General features: G+C 42.1%; 1 long non-coding RNA gene across 1 annotated transcript in view; it reads right to left on the reverse strand.

The window, feature by feature from the left end:
* LOC144992481 (uncharacterized) overlaps positions 1-13,935 on the reverse strand; it is a 70,760-nt gene extending 56,825 nt beyond the window's left edge. Inside the window, exon 1 of the long non-coding RNA XR_013656458.1 lies at positions 13,816-13,935. This is a non-coding gene — a long non-coding RNA (uncharacterized LOC144992481). The remainder of the gene's footprint in view (positions 1-13,815) is intronic.
* Positions 13,936-24,666: the final 10,731 nt, after the last annotated feature.

Below are 24,666 nucleotides of genomic sequence, written 5' to 3' on the forward strand. Positions count from 1 at the left end.
GGCATAACAATGAAAATTAATGCTGTGTTTCCTGATTATGTTTCCTAGGGGTAACATATAAAGCGTAAACAGGATCGGTCCCAAGACTGAGCCCTGTGGGACTCCATAGTTGACTCGAGTGCACTGAGAGGAATGGCCATTTACATTAACGAACTGATACCTATCAGACAGATAGGATTTAAACCACTGGAGAGCAGATCCTCTGATCCCTATGTCCTGCTCTAATCTATGGAGTAAAATACCGTGGTCGATAGTGTCAAAGGCAGCACTGAGGTCCAACAGGACCAGAATAGAAAGTAGTCCCTTTTCTGAGGCCAATAACAAGTCATTAGAGACTTTAACTAGTGCAGTTTCCGTACTGTGGTGAGGTCTAAACCCTGACTGAAAGTCTTCAAAGTGGCTGTTGTCCTGTAGGTGGCAGTAAAGCTGCTTAACTACAACTCTTTCTAGGATTTTAGAAATAAAGGGCAGGTTTGATATCGGTCTATAGTTGGCCAAGATGCTAGGATCCAAACTGGGCTTTTTCAGAAGAGGTTTAACAACTGCATATTTAAAAGACTGTGGCACGTAACCCGTTTCCAGAGAGGCATTTATCATTGTTAATATGGGATCATTAATTAGGGGAAAAGTTTCTTTAAAAAGTCTAGTGGGAATTGGGTCTAACAGACACGTTGAGGATTTGGAGGACGTAATAATTGATGTTATTTCCGCTTGATCCACAGCAGTGAAGCAGTCTAATGTTACAGAGGTTTCTATGGATGCCTCCATTTCTACCGCTTCAGCCTGTTCTGGGCTGATAGTAGGAATAACTTGATTTAACTTATGTCTAATATTTGAGATTTTACTATCGAAAAATGTAAGAAAATCATCAGAGCTGAGAGAAACAGGAACATGTGGTTCTACTGAGCTCTGACTGCGAGTTAATTTAGCTATAGTGCTAAAAAGAAATCTTGGATTGTTTCCATTCTCTGATATTAAGGTTGAATAGTACTGGCTTCTAGCTCTACGCAGAGCTTTTTTATAATTTAATAGGCTATGTTTCCAGATATCCAGAGACTGCTCTGAACCGGAGCGGCGCCATTCTCTTTCCAACTTACGGGTTTCTCGTTTAAGAGAACGAGTTTCAGCGTTAAACCACGGTGCTACTCGTATTTGTCTGACGAACTTAGGTTTCAAGGGGGCAACAACATGGAGTGTACTCCTGAGGGCTTGTAAGGCATCATTAACAAAGTGGTCATTTATACTAGGACTGATACTATGGGAGCTGGTCTCAGAGTATTTTCTCAGAATATCACTAAGTACTGGCTGAACTGTGTGTTTAAACTCAGACACAGAACGGTCAGTTAAGGTTCTTCTAAGTTGTTTCTTATTCACTGGGGCAGAAGGATGTTCCAGTGTAAACTGGAAGGTAATCATAAAGTGATCAGAAATGATGGGGTTAAGAGGAAGGACACTCAGCTGGCTGATCTCTATACCATGGGTTAGAACAAGATCCAGGGTGTGCTTATGACAGTGAGTGGGTTCATTCACACTTTGGGTGAAACCAACATCATCTAATAAAGCTGCAAAAGCCTTTCCTAGGCAGTCACTGGGGTCATCAACATGAATATTAAAATCCCCTAATATTATAGTTTGATCAGAATCTAAGACAATAGTCGATAGGAAGTCGGAAAACTCAGTTAAAAATTCTGAATATGGGCCGGGGGGGCGATAAATAATTATGAGTAAAACAGGTTTTCGAGTTTTCCTGTTTGGGTGACTTAAAGACAATATGATGCTTTCAAATGAATTATAAGCATTTTTAACTTTAGGGCTGAGAAGTAAGCTAGACTGTGATATTACTGCCAAACCACCTCCTTTCCCTGAAATCCTGGATTTCTGATAGTTAGCATAAGTGGGGGGGGTTGCTTCATTCAATCTAACATAGTCATCCTGATGGAGCCAAGTTTCTGTTAAGGCTAAAAGACTAAGATTGTTATCAATGATTAACTCATTGACTAAGAGGGACTTGGAGGAAATGGATCGAATGTTTAATAAACCGCATTTAATTACATCATAATTCTGCTTGTGAGTACTGCTGTCTGTCACTTTAAGGTTTCTAAGACGCGCTCCTTTCATTTGTCTTTCAGCACATAAGCTAAAGCTTGAACCTGCTTGACTTTCCCTGCATGGGTTTTGCACCGGCACTAACCCTAAGGGAGGCTCAGAGGAGCGTTTTACACTGCTGCTCTGCGCCCGGGTCTCGTCTCTGGATTGTCAGGTTAACAGACTAAGGCTAGCAGAAATGTTTCTAGAAAGAAGAGCGGCACCGTCCCGGGTGGGATGGACGCCGTCTCTCCGCATGAGACCGGGCTTCCCCCAAAACGCGCTCCAGTTATCCACAAAACCAACGCCGTTTTCTGGGCACCATCTAGAAAGCCAGCGGTTAAATGATGAAAAGCGGCTGTACATTTCATCATTGACTAAGTTCGGCAGGGGACCAGAGAAAATTACAGTGTCGGACATCGTCTTAGCCAGTTTACACACCGAAGTTACGTTTAACTTAACCACCTCTGACTGTCTCCGTCGGGCATCATTACCGCCTGCGTGAATCACGACTCGACGGAACCTGGACTTACTCTGAGCTAACATCCTAAGGTTCCCCTCGATGTCACCAACTCTGGCCCCCGGATAACACCTGACAGTAGCCGCTGGGAGCTCCACGTTTCTAACTTCAGAAGAGCCTATAACCAGAGTTGAGTGTTCAGCGGGTGTGTCGCTGAGGGGGGAGAACCTATTACTAACGTGGAGTCTCGGGTGCTCTAAGTTTTTGCGTTTAGCACTATGTTTCCTCCCAACCGGTACAAACCCCTGACTGTCTCCCGGCTGTTGGGAGGGCGCTGGGGTGCTAGCTAAGTTATCCCTGGTAGCGCGGCCCGCGCTACGAGTAACGACCTGGCTAGCCGGCTTAGCTTCCACTGTGCGGAGCCGCGCTTCTAACTGCTCCAGCCTGGCCTCCAAGTCTAACACAAGACTACACTTAACACAACTACCGCTATCTTCACTAAAGGAGGCAGGATCCTCACTAAACATATGGCACATGGGGCAGGAGAGAGGAGGAGAGGCGGAAGGAGTGGTGGCCATGCCAGGTTTTAAGCTAAGGCTAGCGGTGTTTAAGTAAAGAGAAGTGGTTTATTTAGCAAAATGAGAAAAGTGAACAGCAAGTTTCCTCTGCTAAACCCTTTATAAGGTCTAACTTCAGGGAAAATAGGTCCGCTTTGTGATACAAGCTCCAAATTTGGCTTGTATTTTCACGTGGCTGTTTTTTCACCCTTTTTTTTTTTTAGGAAATATTCATTTACCGCATTTCACATCAGGGCTGATTAGATAATTCAACTTTTAGGAATTAAAAATGTGTTTTCACAAAAGGAACTTTCAGATTATGATTTCTAAAAAAATCTAAATTTGGTAAAAAGGAAAGAAGCTACAAAAAGGAAAAAACTGTCAGGATTTAAAGCGATTTGGGGCAGTGTAATTGTGATGCCAGATTAAATGACTTAGGCTGGACTTAGATTGGTTATATTAAAATTCATCTAAGATCAATGTGAACACTTGTAAGCTTCACCTTTAATCAGTGGTGTCCTTAGCCATATTTGTTGAGGCAAAAATGTATGAGTTGGCTTGAGCCTTTGGTTTTAAATGCAAACCATACAAAAATAAATAAATTAACAAACATCATAAGGTGTGTCGAAATAAGCTTTTTGTTTATAGACATTTGACATAAATCTAATCATGTCTATACTGAAGGCCTTGGGGGGACAAAACGTTTTAAGAAAATAAAATAAAACTTCCAAAAAGGTTCAGTTTGTTTAAAAACAGAATTATTGTTGGCAATAAAATGTTGAATTAAGTTTCAAATTTACCCCCTTGATGCCTAATGATGCAAATGTGCATCAAGTATGCATTACCTTCATTTAGCAACGATTTGAAAGAAAAAGTAAAAGTACATTTTTTTTGTTTCATAGCTGCAAATGAATTCAGGCGTTAAGGGGTTAAAGCATATCAAGCCATACCAATAGTTATAATATTCAGAGAGTTTGTCATGATAGCTGAGCAAAGCGTAGCAGACCGAGATGCTAGCAACCCGGAAGAATCCTGGAAAGCAGAATGGAGTATTGATAATTTTATCGTCCAGTGGGTGTCTGGTGAACAGAACAGAAAAGTTCTGTGACTGTTGGACTGGGTGGTGAAACTTGAACTCGTCTCAGGGTGATGAGAGAGCGAGACCAAGGAGGAGGAGGAAAGAGGTCCAAGGTCTCCTTGAGCAAAACACTAAACTACACATTGCTTCTAGTGCTGGAAAGTTAGTGCTTTGCATCAGGGTGTGTGTGTGTGTGTGAATGGAACAGTGACTGTAAAGCGCTTTGGCCTCATGGAATGTATACATCTTTTTCACCACTGCACAGTTAAATGAGTAAAAAAAACGACAAACAATGAACATTTGCATGGGCTCTTCTTTCTGAAACTTACTTTCCCTGTAAATGTAGATTCACTCTTTCAATCACACATGTTCTTCTGTGCGTCTTTCACCCGTGACCCTTGTGCTATCTTAGATGACCCCACCCTTGCATTGACGTGTTCTCCCTACCATGACAAAGGTGGATAAAGGTGGAAAGATTTCATGTAATCCATGGACACCAGTGAGGTTCACAAATCATTGAAGAAAAATGATTCAGCGCACTGTCTACTGGGTCTAGATGACCCAACTCCCAATGGTAAAGTGCCTAGGATAGCACAAGGGTTAAAGGGCCTTTATCATGCTTTATCATGCAGGAGTAAGCTATCTCCATATAAAAAATAATATACAGCACAGAGCAAAGGTTTGGACATTCATTTGAATGAGAAAGTGTGTCCAAACTTTTGGTCTGTACTGTATTACCTTTGGCGCACATAAAGAACACACAGGAAACATGAGTTATTTTCGCAGTTCATTTTCCTACTTGGAAGAAAGACGACCGGATCACTGAGGCTCCGCCTTTCACTCCGTGTGGGTGCCGCTCTTTTCATGATGTCAACCTAGAGTCGGACCAAGCAGCGTGTCTGCGTTTAGCCCACGAAAACAAACAACATCCAAACTCTTGCAAAGATGGATGTGCATTATTGTACATATAAAAGGAAAACGTTTTTGCCGATGACTGCTAGCTCTGTGGAGAAAGTGGGTTTGCGTGTTAGCCTGCGGGTGGATCTGGCAACATTGACGGCACAGGTTTTTTGAGGAATGTTCACAAATGTGTGTATGGGTCAAAATACCGCTTTGGGGTTGTTTCTTTATTGTGAGGAATTAATAATACACTTAAAAGATAATGAAAAACAAGTTGACTTTTCATGACAGAAGCCCTTAAAGGCATCTTTCCAGCAGACACAAGTGTTTTATGTTCAACAGATTGGTTGCCACGTCACTTGAACTTCTATTGAGAACCTTTCAAGAACTGCTGTTACCCATCAGTGATTGGCAGACAGACATGTACTTCATGAAGCACAAGTGTTTTTGACTCCACTGAACCTGTGAGGTTAACACATTAACAAAACTCTACAACTTTTCAAATTAAGACATATATTAAACAATAGTTTTATTGAACTATTATTGTTTAAAAGTCTGAAAGCGACTTTAATTCTGTCACACTTATTGGAGAGCTTTTTTTCACCTTCACTTTTTCTTTGTGTAAAGTCATGTGTCAGTCGGAATAATGACATTCAGTTAGATTAAATGTTTTATACAAATATTTTTCATTCAAAATATATGATTTTTTTTATATGACAGTCACAGTAAAATCTGACAATAACGTTGCTAAATATTTCATTGGATTACTTCAATTTATCTACAGAGTAGCTTGTCTTTGAAACAATAGATCTAAAACCACACATTCCGGAAATCCCTTTTTTGTAATTATAAAACATTCTGATTGCTTTCAAAAGTCTCCATGAAGCCTATTAATAGTTATATTTGGTAGTAAAATGTTTGTGCGGCCAAACCAAGAGAAAAAGGCTTACATGACACAAAAGCACAAACGGTAAGACTAAACTTTTACAGAAGAGTTTCTGTTTTCTTTTTTGTGTTGGCCATTCCTTTGTGATCACACAGTTGACATTTTCATACTACTACACAAGATCTCAGTTTGTCTTTTTAAGTTACTGTTTTACAATGTCAATTTTGCGTGCACTTTAAAGCTGATTTTAAAGAAGAACATTGGTTTTTCTTCCAGCACCTGTTGGGCCCAGAATTTAGGGGAACACCATTATTTTTTACTGTTACGACAGGAGATTGAGGGAAGCACCAAGGCACAGAGAGGAGAAGGAGGCAGAAGGTTCCAGGGGATCAGGAGCTTTAATACTCCAAAACTAAACAAAACTACAATCCAAAAACCACTGCTGTAGGCAGGCAAACTCGAAACTCTAGAAACAGCATAATTACAAACTTTGGGGCAGTACAGGAGGAAGAAAGAGACAAGACTTAAATACACACAGACAAGACGAGACACAGGTGAACACAATCGGGACAGAAGGGGAAAAGGCAAAACTCGAAACCAACACAAAAAAGGAAATCCTACAAAATAAAACAGGAAGTTAACTCAAACCATCACAAAACAAAAAACAACCAGAACACATAAGCAACGAAACCAAAACCGAATTTATATAGAACTTCAATGCTGAGGAAACAGAGGCGGATGGATGATAAGACAGAACCAGAACTGTGCAACAGGGAAACATGAACCTGGTACCATGATGTTCATTGAATCACGACTGAACCCATCAAACTGATCAACCAACTCTTAAAAAATAGATAAATAAATAAATAAAATAGTTGAGTAAACACCAACCCTGTTGTTTGAAGATTGGGCAATATGACGTGGACATTTTTGGAGCCAACAGATATGTTTATAACATAGAGTGTGTGTGTGGACAAGCCCCGTCCTTATAGACGTGTATTACATCTGAACCCGGTCGTACTGATTAACAGCCAGAAACGTTTTGCTTTATGCTGCTTCATGGTTTTACCCCTCCCCCCCTTCTATAATCACCCTCCTATACCCCCCTCTCTAACCCCCCCTCTATTCTTCCCTCCTTTCCTTTTCTGTCCGGTCCAACACAAAAGATTTTGATTAAAATGAATAAAGTTTGGCCTCGATTGCAAAAGGGGTTTATTCAGACATACCTCTGGTGTGTCTGAAGATGAATAACCCCTGTTGTTAAAGTAAAATATGTCCAACACAAGAGACCTCCAACTCTCATCTGTCTGCTCAGCCGTTGGACAGGACAAGTTAAAAAAAAAAAGATTGGCCAATCTGGAAGGCTGCTGTCATTACCCAGAATTCAACAGTTTAAATCTGGATGACAAAAGCTGCAAAGCAGACCATCAACTAAAGAATTTAGTTTAAAGCACAAAATCTGTACTGTAGAAATAAAACTATTTTTTTAATCAACTGTAATAATAAAAATGAACAAAACAAGAGCTTTTTCAATCTTAATGGGTATGTTTTCTATTAGTGTCTTCAATCTTAAATTTGCCACGGATTAACTAAAAACTGAAAACAATCTACGTTTTTCATTTGACAGATGTTGATCATTTTTATGTCTCTGCCAAGTTTTTGTTTGGATGTTTCTCTTCCTTCAAAAGGTTGAAGTTCTAATTTTTTTTGGTCGTTTCATCAATATGTTGCTTGAGCTTTGAAAAATCTCAGAACTTTGCAGTAAATCTGAAAACTTGTGATTTTAAGGTGCAGATTTTCAAAATAATGGTTTCTAAAAATCATTTTCCCCCCCTGCAAATTTCAACTGTCATAATAATTCCTGTTTTTTTATTACAATTATTGATAATAAAATTAATAAAATGTTTTAAGATGTTTGATGAACTGATGTCTATATCAGAACATGCCTTTTAGACCTTTGCATCGACGCAAGAAGGAATAATTGAACTATTTGTAATCTAATATTGTTGTCTGCTCTTCATCCTTCAGTCTCAGCTTTGTCTTCACAATGTCCTGACTTTAACTTCCACCTCTGTGTTTCATGTTTTTCTTACCTCTACAGGTGGTCCAGCAAGTGTGTGTGTTGTGTGTGTGTGTGTGAGACTGTTTCAGGCACACACCTGCATTAAAAAGGACCAACCACAGCAACAACAAAGCCTCTCACTAACACAGCTGTGCAAACTCAGTCCTATCTATCAAATGTTAGCGTTTTAACAGAAGATTGTGAGGCTGTGATAACATTTTGAAATGGAGAAGCGTTCCCAGCGTTTAACCAAAAAAATATATTTTTTTAACAATTGTCTATGCCAGACAGAAGCACCAATTTTTAGATCTACTGGAAGTTGCAACTTCAAACCAAACAACTTAGACAAAATTCATGAACAACTTGATGCATCATCAGCAACAAAAATATACGAAGTGTTTTATTTATTTTTATTTGCTGTTTGTAGCTTGAAATGAAAAGAAATGAAATGAAATGATATATTTTTTATTCTATATTGTCTTCTTCATTGCACTTCTTATTTTTCATGGATTCATTTTCCACCAGAACAGAGTTTAGTCATCCATCCATCCATCCATCCATCCATCCATCCATCCATCCATCCATCCATCCATCCATCCATCCATCCGTCAAACCCATCCAATTCCTTTCAGGGTCACAGGGCTGCCAGATACATACTCAGGGACAATTTAGAATAATTAATTCACCTATGAAGCATGTCTTTGGACTGTGGGAGGAAACTGGAGTGCTTGGAGAAAACCCACTCATGCACTAGGAGAACACGCAAACTTCACACAAAATCCAAACCGGGGCCTTCTCACTGTGAGGATAATCACTCCTCCACCGTGCAACAGAGCTTAGTCAATCTTGGTTCAATCAATCCAAACTGTCTGGATTGATTGAATTGTTTTGGAAGCTTTCACAATGAAGGCAAAGCGAGATGTTCAAACATGAAATTGCTCTGGTCCAACCTTCTTCACTTTAATCAAAGGAGGATAATGTCAGGAGGAGTCTTAAGACTCACACGTGTGCTCTGGTCTGTCTATTATCTGCAGCTGGTCTTCTACAAAATCACTAAGGGAAACATTTTTCATTCTTCCAATAAGAGCCCTACCTACCTGGTTTCATCTGAAAACTGCTCAGTTGGAAAACGCCTTTGCAGGAACTCCTGTCGACATTCCATTCTGTATGCTAGTTTATCCCTTGTGCTATCTTAGATGACCCCACCCTTACATTACATTACATTGACGGGTTCTCCCTACCATGACAAAGGTGGATAAAGGTGGAAAGATTCATGTAATCCATGGACACCAGTGAATATCACAATTCATTGAAGAAAAAAGGTTCAGCGCACTGTCTAGTGGGTCTAGATGACCCAACTCCCAATGTTAAAGTGCCTAAGATAGCACAAGGGTTAAAGGAGTGACAGAACTCCACATTTAACCTGTTCATGCTGCATGTCGCTAATTTATAATGTACCATTTCACTAGGAGACAGCTAATTAACACATAATGTGAATTTTTTTTAAACATTTCACTGTGGTTGCACAAACCTGCTTTTACATCTGTGCGCGTCTGTCTGTACAGCCACATGTTTATGTTGTACTTGGACTCCTCGGCTCCTCTGTGTGTGGGCAGAGGTTAATTTAGCCCAGCGTTGAAGAGCCCTTGATAAAGAGCAGCCTGATCCCTGTTTAATTACCTTCCGTCTTGGTTTCATCTGCACATCCTGGGTCATAAGTGTGAGTCTGTGTGATGAATGTGGGATTTGTCTCCAAGCAGGGACTGATGCACTGCGTGCTCAGCTGTGAAGTGGATATTTGACATTTATTCCTGTCTACAGGGATCGGTTTCATGTAATAAAAAACGAAAACAAATATATTGTTTGTGTTTATAAAGATTAGACATATTTATGGTGCCAAAGCAGTTCCGTATTGAAGTTCAAACTCAGAGATAACCATCATGTTGGAACTTCCAGAAAACCAGACTTTCTCATAATCCCTCAAAGACCTTAAGCACCGGCTCTCTAGGATTTGGCCCCTAGAACTAAAAAAAGGACATTTAAATGTTGTTGGTATTTGATCAAAAATTGTTTCGTTTAAAGGTTATGCTGTTGACAGAATTTCTGCCTGATCAATAGGGCTGCTCTTTGCCATTATATATTAAAAAATATCCTGAGAACATTTGCAGATTTTTTTTTCTTTCCCCTGACTAACAAAAAAAATAGTCTTTTATGTTTTGGTCTTACATAGATTTAACACTGGAGCTTTAGCTCCAACTGATTCTGATTCGGAAAAGCAGCTCTGCATCAGTTTTTGGCACAAATTTGCCTTCACCAGTTTAAAGAGCATCTGTTATTTGCTGTTGCTGGTGACAGCACCGGTATTAAAAAGTTGATTTGCCATTTTTTCTGTCTCTTTTTATTTGTCCCAGGGATCCTAATTTAGTTATTTGATTTGCTCACGACCAAAACCTACAGTGTTAATATACATTTTTGGGCTATTTCAGCAAATTTTAGCATGCAATTCAATATTTTTCAACTGTCGGTCAAACATTTTTGACATTTTCTAGTTTTTTTTTAAAAGGAATTTCACCTTTTCTTAAGATAATCAAGACAATCAAACTCAATTTAGCTGAGCTCAGTTTGAAACAGGTAAGATGTGGCATAAAGTCAGTTTATTTTAAGATACTGACTTAAGCAAAGAACTGCAATGCGGTAAAAACAACTTTTTTAATTTTAAATTCTATTTCTGTAGAAATTTAACAAAGTTATTTAGCAAAACAGTTTTGATATTAATGAGTAACAAACTGGTTGGTTTGTTTTCTTTAAATTATTTTGCCAGTTACTATTGATGAGCATTTTGTCCTGCTTCCTTTTCGGCATTTAAACTCTTTAACAAGGTTGACATTTATCAGTTGTTCCATCCATTCATCCATCGATTCATCCATCCATCCATCCATCCATCCAACCATCCTCATGGAGCTGCTGGAGCCTAATCCGGCCACTGGTGGGCGAAGGCAGGGTACACCCTGGACAGGTGGTCAGTCTGTTGCATGGCATTTAAAAGTTACTTAAAAGTATTTATATTCTTTAGTATCAACATCATTTTAATTATTAGGTAATCAGTTTTCATGTATTAACCACAAAGAAACAAGACAACTTATTTTTTGTGGTTGTGCATCACAACTAATGAGCACAGATCATGATACTAGGTTGAACTCTAAGCATGACGGTTGAATTACTTCTCTCACCACGATGGTGCCATTATTCAGGGCCTCATCAGTTTTTTCCATTGATCAAAAGTCCAGATTTAAGTCCTTGCAGCATGTTTTCCACAGGATGAAATAGCTGAACTGCTTTCATCACCCTGCTAATTTTCTAATGGGGAGAGTTTCTAATTTATCTGACATTTTTTTATTCATATTTTCTGACTGCATCACAAACTGCTACAAGAAACATAACTAATGATTTGTGGCACCATTTTTCTCAACTACAAAAAATCCTTAATGCTAATGATTGAAAACTTTGAAGGAGGAACGCAAAAATTGCCCTTCATTTCTGAGTCCTCTCAAGGAGATCTGCACATAGTTTACTGTAACTTTATTTCTATTGTCCTTCCCCCCATGCTCTCATGAACAGACTAGGAAGCCAAAGTAGAAAAGACTGACAGGAAGGAGATGTAGAGAAAGCTGGAAACGAGAAGGAAACATGGATGGAAAGCTTGAAGTGAGTCACGAGAAGAGATGGAAAGTTTCCAGAAGAAAGAGAGAAGCGACGGGAAACTCTGCAGAGCTTCCAACTGGGGTTCTACTCAAATTAAAACAAAGACACCAACGTGGATGTCTGCAGGCATTCGCTCTGGTGCAGCATCAAGTCATGGTGATGGATGGCAAGAGGAGGAAATAATATCTGCCAAACCTGTCAGCCCAATCATATCAGCAATATGCTTTCAAATTTCTCACAACATTTTCACCGGTTACTTAGAAATGATATCCTCTTATTAGAAACAAACAAATAAAGGGAAAAAAAGGCAAACACTCTCTAAATAGAGGACACAACCTCACTCATGAGCAGATCCTCACCAATACCCGCCTTCCCTCGTGATGCCCCTTCCACCAAGTGTGTGGCTGACGGCAGAACCAAAATTACGTTAATTTAATTAAGTCTAATGAAATGGCTGAGTGCAGCAATCAGCGACCCATCACTGGGACGGGAAACCTCCCCAGAATTAAAAGACTGCGTGCGGATGTGCATTAAAAACGCTAATAACATAATTACACACACAACAACTCGTCCTGTCACGGCTAAACAATGCAGACAGAATGCCAATAGCTGTCCCATGCAGCTTTAATTGTCCTTCCACTCTAATCTGTTTAGCTTGTTCTTGTTCCATCACTTCATCCTGTCGTTGTTCCTCTGTTCTCTCTTGTAAAACTGGTGATGACAAACAGAACTAACAGGCAAATGAAGCATAACTCACCGACTCTGTATGGTGTTTGGAAAAGAAATTGCCTTTGTTTTAATTATAGTGTTGCTCAAATTGGATCGCTGTGACTCCAAGTGTCATCTGTTATTACAAATTAACAACTATCCCAGCAAATGAAGTGCAATGGAAATGAAATTAATTGCAAGTTCAAAGTAGATAACAGCCGGTGAAATGAAGACAAAGCCACACTTGCAGGTTGTGCAGAGGCTCAGCGAGCTCCGCTTTGAGAATCCGTCTGAATCCCAGAGAAGTGACAGACAACATTCTGCAAAGTCCTCTTTTCATGTAGATATACACAATGTAAAACGATTTCAAGACTATTTTTACAGCTTGGGTTCTTCCTAACTCTTGCTAAACTTTGAAAGAGAGAGTCTTTTTTTGTTTTATGACAAAGACACTCAGATTAGAGTAATTGGTTTCTTCTGGACGGACCACAGTCTGGTCCTGCTCCAGGACTGAAGGATAAAGTTTAAATAAAAGCTCATTGGGGCTGAATGGCGGCCCGCAGTCACAGCCAACGGCTCATGGACATTGGCGAGTTGTCGGCACAGGTAAAGCTGACAGCTGCTGGTAGGTGACACTGAAAGGTATGTATAGGTCTGAGTCAGCCTGGTAAAGTGTATGTCCAGGAGGTGGCGAGGAAGCAGAGCAAAGGGCAAAAACGTCTGTAGTCCAGAAGTGGAACTGGCTGAAAATGAGGGTTGGGGGAGAACAAGTGATTTGCCTTGAAGGAATGGGGCAATTGATCCCATAAGGAACATCACAAATCTGTAAGATGAAACTGAACTTATTCTTTACAGGATGAATTGACAGTGGTCTTATACACTTCTAATAATTAAAATGTTTTTTATTATTATTTTAAACGTCTCTTTTTACCTTTTTAGTATTGGTGTTTGTCAAATTATTATCCATCCACTGAGTTTTAAGTGCAGGACTTCACACACGATCCAGACACACTTTTCCGTTTGTTCTGTTTTATTCGATTTCTTGAGAGGTTTCAACAGTAACGGCGAGGTACTGGTTATGTATGTATGGTGAAAAACCTAAACAAGACATTATAATCAACAGTTAAATTCTCGATTCCATAATTAATTCAATTTGCACAATTAATTTGTTAAAAAGTTAACTTCATAATTACGGGAATTCACTGAAAATACAGCAATACATATAGTTCATAAATAGCAGTGCTTGTATAAATGATATTCAATCATAGACTAAACAGACATTTGCGCTGACGTGGCAGCTGACGCGGAAGTGCGCAGCCGGCGCTTAACGCACAGCGGATCCCTATAACTATGCCCCACATTATGATCGAATCTTACCGTCTGCCCCGTGGTTTTGATGCCTTTAACTAGATTTTCGGACTAGATTGTTGAGATGGATTCACACGTTTTCTGATCGCTCTCAAGCTCTGCCTGATCTGGCGCTACGCATGCACCTCATCCAAAAACAGCTCCGGTGCGCACAGCTGGGACATTGATTGACACCGCGCCCATTACAGACTTAAACTTTCCTTTTCCTCTCTTTAATTTTTTAATTATTTAAAATCACTTTCTCTCAAATTTAACAGGATGTACTTTAATGCATTTTTACTTTTGATTTTTTTTCTTTTCTGTTTTTTTCTGTTTTTATTTACTTTTAGAATAAAATCACTTGAAACATCAATTTCCTCAAGTTTGACCCAACAATGTTGATGCTTTTTACTCCTGGCACTGTATATTTTATTATAGTCTTTGTTTGTGTGTGTGTGTGTGTGTGTGTGTGTGTGTTTTTTATTGATTGAACAACAAGTCAGAAATAAATCCTATCTATTCATCTATCCATTTATGCATCTATTTGTTCAATTCTCTCTGACTTAGCACTAAGTTGTCATTGAGTTTTGTCAACTGTTTGTCTTTTTTTTTTTTTTGTCATTTCTTCCAGAGAAACACAAAACGTACGACTCTTTGAAGGGAAGTAGGTATTCTGAGATCATCCAGTCCAGTCCTCTGCCAGCTAAAGCGTTTGTGTTTTTTAATCACCTGTGGACCAACAGAGATTTCATCAGTGAAGTTTGGGTCTGTTTTTAGGGGTTTTTAATTATCTACTGATGGCTTTGGTGACCTTCTATAGGGAATCTCTTCTGAATTACACTATTTATTTGTATTCCTTCATCTGAATCATTAGTACCTGATTATTCCTTAACAATTATTGAAAGCCTGTTTTCATATTAAAACCTTGTCTCTTCATCTCTTTCCTCCCATCGGTTGCCCTCTCCATCATTCATACTCTTTTCTTTCCTCCTCCTGCCTCCCTTTCTCTGTCCTTGAGGTGAGAATGGAGCGGCAGGCAGCAATGCAGAGACAGATATTGGTTTGACACTCTGTAACATCTCTTTGTGCGCCTCAAACACATTCAGAGGTGTGTACGTGAGCGAGGACGTGTGTGTGTGTGTGTGTGTTGATGAAAAACTCAGTGAGCTGACTCAAGGCTGCTGCTGCTGCTTACAAAAGCGGTGAACTATCTGGCAGATTTCAATGAACATAAATGAGCATGTGAACAACAGAGGTGGGGGGGGGGGGCAGAGATGTGGTGGGTTGCTAGGCAATATCAGTAACCTTGATGAAGCTTTTACTACAAGAATCCAAAGCACTTTCCATCACCTATAGGCCTTTATTGCATTGGTTTCATTAGTTGTATTATGCACAGACTTTCTATGCCTTCTTTAACTGTGCAAGGACGTGTAGCTTTCCTTAATGCCTTACCTGTACACGGCATCTCTTGGGTTTACAGAGAAAAGTCAGAACGAGAGAGATTTTGAGAGGATGCTGTTTCAGGAAGTGAGGTGTGTTTTTGAAGGACAAAGAAACTGTGAGCATTCCTGGGAAACCGAAATGTTTCCCTCATTTCAGAGAAAATAGTTGTTTCTACACCTGAACACCAAACTCAGATCCATCGTTCCACCGTTTGGTGCCTCTTTTGTTTGCACACAATTCATGCTGTGAATTTGCTCCCTCCCGCCTCTGTTTTGATGCATGGCAAATTGGCTGCCGACGCTTTTCCAAAAATTCAAAAAGATTGGTCCAGAAAAGAAGTGAATGTGTTTATGAAATGACATTAACAGTACTGTACTTTTTATTTAGCTGTTCTTTGCATTTAGAGCAGAAGTTGTAATTTCTTTACTGAATTATTCCAAATGTCTCATTATCTGTTAAAAAATAAATGAAATGAATGACAATCTTCACGTTCAAACCATTACTTTTGGCTCCTTTTCTTCTGGATAATTAGTGTCTGCATAAAAAGATAAATTGTATGAGTTGTATTTGTGCACCAAATTTGTTTCTTATTTTCGTTTAGCCCATGGCATCTGGACGCTATTGATGTTGGATGCTAAGTGACTAAAAAAACAAAGTAAGTACCTAAAACAACCAAAAATGAGGTTGTGTAAAGTTTGGCCTTCAAGCAATGCCACAAAAAAAAAAAACGCTTTCTTTCTGTTTTTCTTCCACTTGCATTGTCCTCATTTCACTTTTGTGGACTTTTTCAAACTGATGAACTGTCAGCAGGCCACACGCTGCACACCCAGTTCCCTCAACTCCATCTTGCTCTGGATACGAGGTCGTCCCTGAAAATGAAAGCATTGTTTGGAGCGCTCACACACGCCACACATTTTACATCTCTGTTCCTCTGCCTTCCATCCATCTGCTGCCGCCTCTCTTCTCCCAGTTGGTTATTAATGGTTTTAATTTACGGAGAGGAAAGACCTTGGTGCCCACAGAGGCGCTCCCCTGGCCCCTGGTGTGTATTTGTGTTGGAGAGATGGAGGAAAAAGACCGAGCCCCCCCCCGCATGCTGCCGTGTAACCAAGCAGCAATAACGCTTTGTCTTCTTTAACCGTGCTGCTCCTCCAAGGTGTTCCTCATCCGTCTCATCCTATCCAACTTTTTCTTCACTGCAACTTTTTTTTACTTCCCCTGACTTCTGCTTCTCCGTGTTGCTTCTTTATCAAGACTCAGAAAAACGCTCTGTCTCCATATTTACCTGCAGTGAATTGTGACCAGCAGCCAAATCAGAATCCCTCCGCCCACGACAAGTTAATTGACAAGGTTACTTGCTGTTACCTGTGGTGCCCTGTTTGTTGCTGGGCAACCATTGATGCAGTCTTGTTCGCAACATCTTTTCCAGAGATCACCTGTCAAACCTTGTATATGTCCTTTGAGATTAAATAAGTTATGGATCTCTTTTTTCCCCTTACCTATTCCAAATGAATTTTTCCATTTTTAATTTTTTTATATATTTATTTATCTTTTGCAAATTCAAAAGCCTTTTTTATTCAAATTTGTATTAAATTGTAAAATCTCTTTTTTATTTATAGATTAAAATTCCTACGTTTTCTGTAGGTTTTTGTTAGTTTGCCTTGCCAAATGTTTTTTAAGTTTGATTCTTCTCAATAATTTTTTTTTTTTTTTTTTTTTTTTAACTTGTCCTGTCCAACAGCTAGGCAGGCAGATGAGAGCTGACGGCCTCTTGTGTTGGACATATTTTACTTTAACAAGAGGGGTTATTAATCTTCAGACAAACCAAAGGTGTGACTGAACAAACCCCTTTTGTAATTGAGGCCAAACTTTATTCATTTCAACCATGATTGAAAATCTTTGGTGTTGGACCGGACGGAAAAGGAAAGAAGGGAAGAAGAGGGAGGGATGTCAGAGGGGGGGGGGGGGGGGGGGGGGGGTGATAGTGAGAAGGGGGGTAAGACCATGAAGCAGCATAGAGCAGACAGGTTTACTGGTTGTTTATCGTTACGGTACAGTTCAAATGTAGTACAAAAAGGGCGGGGCCTGTTCACACACACTCAAATATTATCAACACACCTGCTAGCTGCAAGAAATGTTCACATGTCAACATGTACACAAAACAGATAGTGTTCACACACGCATACTTATGCCTTTAAACCAACTAGTGTGAAATCTTTCATTCATTCAATCATGCAAACTATAAGTGCAAAGGTGAGCTAACACCTGTGTTCAGGTGAGTGTTTATGTTCTTCTAAAATGGACGGTGGAATCTGAAAAGAAGGAGGAGGAGCGCCCAGCCACCCCCTCACCCAGACCCCGCCGCAGCAGCAGCGGCAGCCGGAATTCCCCCAACGCCACACGGGAACAGGCAGGGAACAACCGCCCCCCGGGCGACCAAGACCGCCACCCAGGCCAGGGCCGGCAGGACCGCCTCGAGGCCCCCAGAGCCAGAGAGCAGGGAGGCGCGGAGGGAAAGAGAGCGCCGCCCCAGCCCAGCCAGGAAAGCAGCCCCCCCAACACGCCGGAAGAGCCCAACGCAGGGCCCCACCGGAGAAGGACGCCCACAGCCCCAGACGAGCACCCCACCACCACCCAGGAGTTCCGGGCATCCCCCCGCCCCAACCCCAGGTACGAGCCAGGACCCCCCAAGGGAGACCCGCTCCGCACTCCAGGCAGCCACCCACCCGGCCCACGGTTGGTCCAGGGAGGAGCAAGGCAGGGGCCCGCCGCCCCCGCCCAGGAGGGGGGAACCCCGGGGAAAAAAGGGTGGCCCACAAGGGGTGTTATAAATATGGCCCTTGTGGGCCACCCTTTTTTCCCCGGGGTTCCCCCCGGGGAAAAAGGGTGGCCCACAAGGGGTGTTATAAATATGGCCCGATCAGGCTCGGCCATGTTGGAAGTTTGGCGGGGCCCAGCGCTCAGGAGCAAGGACCAGGACCCACCCCCCAGGGACACGAACACCCCCGGCTCAGGTGTAATATGAACCCCCCCACCGTGCGGAGAGAGCACCGCCGGGCCCAGGGAGCCGGCACCCAAGGGACACGGCCGCCATCGCCAAGGGGCCCGCACCCCCCACCAGGGAAGGTGTAGGGGACAGATGGACCCAGGTCCCCCCCTTCCTTGCAAAATGTGTGTGCGTGTATGTGTGTTTGAGAGTGTGTGTGTGCATGTGTGTGTGTCTATGTTGGAATGTATATATTGAAGGGGGAGGGGTGTGTGTACTAAGGGGGGTGCAGTTAAAATTGGCGAGTAGGGCACTAAGGGGACATCTCCTGATTACTCACAGTGATGTCCCCCCACCCTCCCCACCAAGGGGCCCTAAATGTCTAAGGTGCGGTAAAAATTGGCGGGTAGGGTGCCAGGAGGACATCAGCTGCTTGCTTGCAATGATGTCCAAGCACCCCCCCTACCAAGGACCCTACATGTCTAAGGTGCAAATAAAACCGAAAGAGGGGGGGCCCACTCCATACGGCAACCATAGGAGGGGGGCCACTGCCAAGTAACCCCCCCCCCAAGGCGCATCGCAGGCTAGACCCCCCACCCCCTCACCCTAATATGAGGTTATATGAGGAAGGGGGTAAGTTGGGGACAGCTGGTCGACTGTGCCCCGGTGGTCAAACAGCTGTCCCCCAGCCCCCCTCCCAGCAAAGGGGCCAGGGCCACCCAGCCCAGGGGCCCCACCCCCGGAGGCGCCGACACCCCAAGCCCGGCACCACCCACCCCACACAGAGAGAGAGGAGCCAGAAAGCGTCGCTCCCCCCGGAGCAAGCCCAGGCCCCCACCCCCAGACGCCGGCCCTAGAGGAGCTCTGGTCAGGCCTTGACGGGACCGGGGAGGCCAACCGGCCGAGGCAACCACTGATTGCCTCAGCGGAGACCCCGACCCGTTAGCCCCCCCGACCCGTACCAATAATGGGCCCCTCCCTCCCCCCCAGAACGCCCCCCCACAGGACAGGGCCGACAAGCCCCCCACCCCACACCACCCCAGACCCAGCAGCCGAAGCGGATGACACCCAGAGCGACCGGGGGCCCCGAGAGGGTTGTCCCGTCCCGTCCCAGAGCCAGGGAAGGGCCGATCCCAGCCCCAGGTGCAGATGGGCAGCCCATCCGGCGCCGCTGCCCCCCCCCCCCCCCCCCCCCCCCGAGCAGGGCCCCCCGCCAACCCCCCCCAGCGCAGGCAAAGGGACCACCCCCCCAAGCCAAGCCAGACCACCACCCCAACCCCCACCACGCACCCCCACACCCAAGCCCAGAGGACCACGCAGCGCCCCAGCCCGCCCCACCCAGGCGCCAGACCCGACCCCCCGACCAACAGAGCCCCCACCACCCGCCAGGCACCGGAGGCCCCGACCCCCACCCCAGCCCACGGCAGAAGGGCAAGGAGCAGCGACGACCAAGCCCCCCACCCCCTAAGTCATGGAGTCAACCACAGGAGACCAGAGAGACTGAATTCTTTCAAAGTTACTTGAACTTTGGGCTGACATTTTTTCCAAACTGATATGATCAAACAGCAGATTTCTGTGTTGACTTATGTTTATATTTTTCTTGTTTTTCCAATTTATTAAAATAGTTTTTTTGGCAATACAAAGAGTTGTGAAAATGATAGATGCTAATCCTTCTTCTATATCGATGGCACTCATGTCACCAAGCACACAAAGTGACGGTGAGGCAGTGATTGAAACCTTAAGCCAGACTGATAAATCGGCACATACCTGCTGCCAGAGAGCCTGGACAGGAGTGCAGAACCACAGTGCGTGCATGTAGCTGTCGGGTAGATTATTATCACATTGCTCGCAAATGTCTGAGTTACTGAGACCCATCTTGAACATCCTCTGTCCAGTGTAGTAAATTCTGTGAAGAGTTTTGAGATGAATTAGCTGCAGATTTGGACTTTTTGTCAGTTTAAAAGTGTTTAGACAGAGTTCTGACCAGAAGCTTTCATCTGTGCTGATGCTCAAATCTGCATCCCATTTTTTTGTTGGAAGGGCAATATTGTTATCTAAATTACATAAAAGTTTGTATATTTTGGAGAGAGTTCTATTCATTGAAAAATTAATCAGAGTGGTAACTACATCTGGTAGCTTTAAATCGTCGTCTTTAAATTTATACTTTTTAGTAATACTTGATTTAAGTTGCTGATATTCCAAGAAGTTATTTATTCCATGTTTGTCTTGAAGTTCCTGGGGAGTTATGAATCTTCTATCAATAATTACGTGCTCTAGTTGTTTTATGCCCCCTGCTTGCCAAGCTGGGAAGTGAATCATTTTTTTGTTAATAAGGATATCCGGGTTGTTCCAGATGGGTGTCATTATGCACGGTTGAATTGATGATTTTGATATTTTGAGAAATTCCCACCAGGCTGGTAAAGTGGCATTTATATTAATGCTTTTGAAACAATCCTGTTTTTTAACTGTTTGGCTAATAAATGGTAGCTGTGACAGGTTGATCTTCCCACATAACGCCTGTTCCAAGTCTAACCATGAGTTGGTTTCTGGATTATTTTTTAACCATTTTAAGATGTATTGCAATCTATTTGCAAGAAAGTATTTGTGGAAGTTAGGTAATTCTAATCCTCCACAGCTTTTTGCATATTTTAAAGTTTTTAGACTAATTCTTGCAGGTTTGTTGTTCCATAGAAAGCTTGATATGGATGAGTCTAATGTTTTGAACCATTTTAATGGTGGTTGTGTGGGAATCATTGAGAAGAGATAATTAACCTTGGGTAAGATTTTCATTTTAACTGTGGCTACCTTGCCTATAAGTGACAGAGGCAGGTTGGTCCAGCGTGTTAGATCGTCCTGTATGCTTTTCAGTAATGGGGTGTGGTTTAGCTGCACCAGTTCTGATATTTTGGGGGAAAAGTAGATACCCATATATCTGATATTTATATATATATATTATATATCTTCTCAATAATTTGTATTCTTTTGTGACAAATCTATCTTCATTTTTGTTTTTTGTTTTTCTCTGTTTAAACAGAGTTTTAACAATTTTTAAATGTAGGTGTTATGTTTTCCAGTGTTGGGTTGCAGAACTTATCACAGGCTGCAAAAATGGACCAAAACTGTGTTATTATCAAAACATAAACTGAATGTGATGTAAAGGCAGAGTAACATGGTTGCAAATCAAAATAAAGCCGCGAGTGGTGTTGAATGCAGGCACTTCCTGACCCCGCCTTCATGGCCCCCTCCTGACATGTTCTCACTGGCTGAATGGCTCTGCACGCCCCTCACTCTCCTCCTCTGCCTCTGTCACCCTGGTCAAAGCAGCATGTGACAAATTCATGATTAAAACACTTTTTACAAAATGGCAGACTTTCTGTCAGTTTTTACTCCATCACAACCATTTCATTTATTGATCGCCTGGGGGTGACGAACAGGTCTATGTAATGTTGAGAAGAATCTGCAAAGGTAAACTATGGCTACGTTCACACTGCAGGGCTTAATGCTCAATTTGGATTTTTTGAAAAAATTTGATTTTTTTGCAAGGCTGTTCACATTTCCAAGTAAATCCGAACTTTCGTGATCTCCAGTGTGACCGTGAAACGACCCAAAACTGACCCGCACGCGCAGAAGAGTACTCAACGGTGAACGACGTCACTCGTTGTTTGCGGAGCCAACGTGAACAATGGATGCCAACAACAGTGTTGTCAACAGTGGAGCTCTTTTTGCAGTATTAAATTTATTGTCACGAAGGAGCCAGCACAATAACAATCTTCTCATTTTAAGAAGGCATTGGAGCCAGGATCGTCTGTATCCACTGTAGTGGAATGTGTATGTGTTGGGGCCGCGCCGCGTCCGCGGATGTGTAAGAGACAGGAGAAGAGTGAGTGCAGCGGTAGAGAATGGGGGGGGACAGTGTGGGCGCGCATTCATGTTGTGTGTTACGGAGGAAGGACAACGGTAATAATAGAAGGTTTCCAGAATAAATGCTATTGACTCTTTATGAACCTGTTCTGGAGAATCCTGGAGAATCTAAGGGTCAGAACAGGGAGGAGGAGGAAGATCCGCCTTGGCTCCCCCGCTCTTCTGACCACGGTCGGAAAGGAAAAAAGAAAAAAAGACATCGCGGGAAAGGTTCAACACCACGCTCGGCCATTTAGCTGGAGATATTTTCTAAAATCACCCGGTTGCTATGAGAGCCCTGGAGTTTGGCCTGAATAGAGCTGTCACCCCGAATATTAATCCAATCGGTGACCTTGCTTCCCTTCCACTGACTGGTCTCAGCAGCATCGTCCGCCATGGTTGTTGTTTATGTTTTCGTTCCCGCGTACTTCAACGCAGAATGATGACGTTTGTTGCGTATCAATGACATACGGTTCGGAATCAAGTGGCCTGGCCGTTCAGACGGCGGTCGCATTTCAAAAGATCGGATACGTATCGGATTCAGGAACACATACCGAAGTGGCCTGGGTCGCATTTGAAAAGATCGGATCTGTGTGGTTCAGACTGTCATGAAAAGATCAGATACAGGTCGTATAGGGGCAGAAAAATCGGAATTGGGTTGTTTCAGCCTGCAGTGTGAACCTAGCCTATTACATCCTATGTTCATATTGTTTCGTTTAGCTTGAGACAAGGATTCGTGTATTACATCACAATTTCCCTTTATCAAAAGTCAACAAATTTCCTTGGGATTTCTCCGACACGCATTTTTGGGATTTGTTGGTTAATTTTGAAACATTATTTTAGCCCCAGAGGATAATTTTTTTTAAGCATTTCATTTGCTTTTATGTCATTTTTTGGGGGGAGGGTTGTTCTCTAATGCCCAACATTTTTTACTAGGTACTGGGTTTTTTGCAAACTTTGGTTAGTTGTTGAGTTTGTAGCAGAGGTGCAATTTTCGCTCAGAGGCGCAGAAAAAAAGAAGAATTGCAAAATCAGTACAGACCTTGCAGTCCAGGACTGCTGTGGGCCACAACCAATAAGGAAATAGTTAAACAACAGAACCTGAAGGAGCCCTGATGGATCAGAACACTAGAAATTACTAAAACAGATAGTGATACACCTACAAAGTTACTTAGTATCACTGTGGATTCCTAATGCAAACCGATGCTGCATTATTTAATAATTTGAAATAAAGTATGTTAGACAAATGTCAAGGACCACTTCATCATTGACCCTAAAGCTGACTACAATTTTTGTGGAGTTCCTCAGGGTTCAATTCTGGGCCTTCCACTTTTTAACATTAATCTTGAGGGTACTTAGAATAAAGAAGTTTCACCTTAGTACAGAGGATTCTCTACTCAATGTAACTTCACCACCAAGGGACTGTTTCCATTTTAGGAAGAATAGTAGACTCTTCATCATAAGATTTATGTTAATGAAAAAACAGGGCAAGACTACAAAAAAGGTGTTTTCAGGGAGTTAGAATGAAAATTGAAGATTCGATCTGTATTCTAACCATCTATATAGATGCTCCTGGAACAATCTCTTTCTTATAAGTCAGTTGGAATCAGTTTGATACACGAGTTTAATGTGCACCCATCACTTTTTAATGAGGGTAATGAGGGCGGAAAAAGCAGGTGGAAGGCCAGACATTTCTGTCTTATGTTTCCCTTCTGTTTGTTTTGAGCAACACAAAAAGCAGCAGTGAGGAACAAGGACGTGTGTTAGTGACAGAAAGCATCAAGCAGAGTCAAAAGACAGATGATTCATGTCAAAGCGTTTTAGAACCGTGAAGCTTGAACTTATGTTTTGATCTCGTCTGTACTGTCTGAGAAAATGATCATGTACTGTCAGGGTCCAGGAGGGATTGTGCACGAACACGTTCAACGACACGCAAAGGAGGAGCAGGTTTTAATGGAACTTCTTCCCATGTGAGCTGCTTAAGTCCTCTGCTGGTGCATTCAGGGGTTATACTTTACTCAACAGCATCCTTGGAACATTTACGATCAGCAAGCATGGGGCTCTGTGGGGGTTTGTTCATTTTACGGTTAAAAAAATGTGTCTGGAGCTAAACAATAAAGTCAAATAATTTTGTTATAAGAACATTCAATAGTGCAAAAATTTAACACTAAAATGGCTCCAAACACAAGCCACTAATGAAGTCCCACTCCAGTCATCCTTTGATGTGTTCCCAGCAGTCTTTTAGACATGATTTTGTCATTTTTAGCCAAACAAAGAAACAAAAAACAAAAATTGTCTTGTTTTCTAGGACTTGGTTTCTGCAGAGCAGCAGTTGTTCAAAAATCTGCCACTGAGATGTGGGCGGGATAGATCAGAATGGTGGGGAAGACGGAGCTTGTGGCCTGCCGATTGCAGCTTGTACAAAAGAACTACAGTACAAACTTTTTCAAATTTTCATTATATAGGTCATTTATCATGACAAAAATGCTACAAGACCATTTTACAAACACCGAAAGACCCACTCTAATGAGCCTTTCAATTTTGTGCTGCAT

This window comes from Oryzias latipes, chromosome 6, assembly GCF_053564925.1.
Source record: "Oryzias latipes strain Hd-rR chromosome 6, Olatipes_Hd-rR_3.1".
Classification (NCBI taxonomy): Eukaryota; Metazoa; Chordata; class Actinopteri; order Beloniformes; family Adrianichthyidae; genus Oryzias; species Oryzias latipes.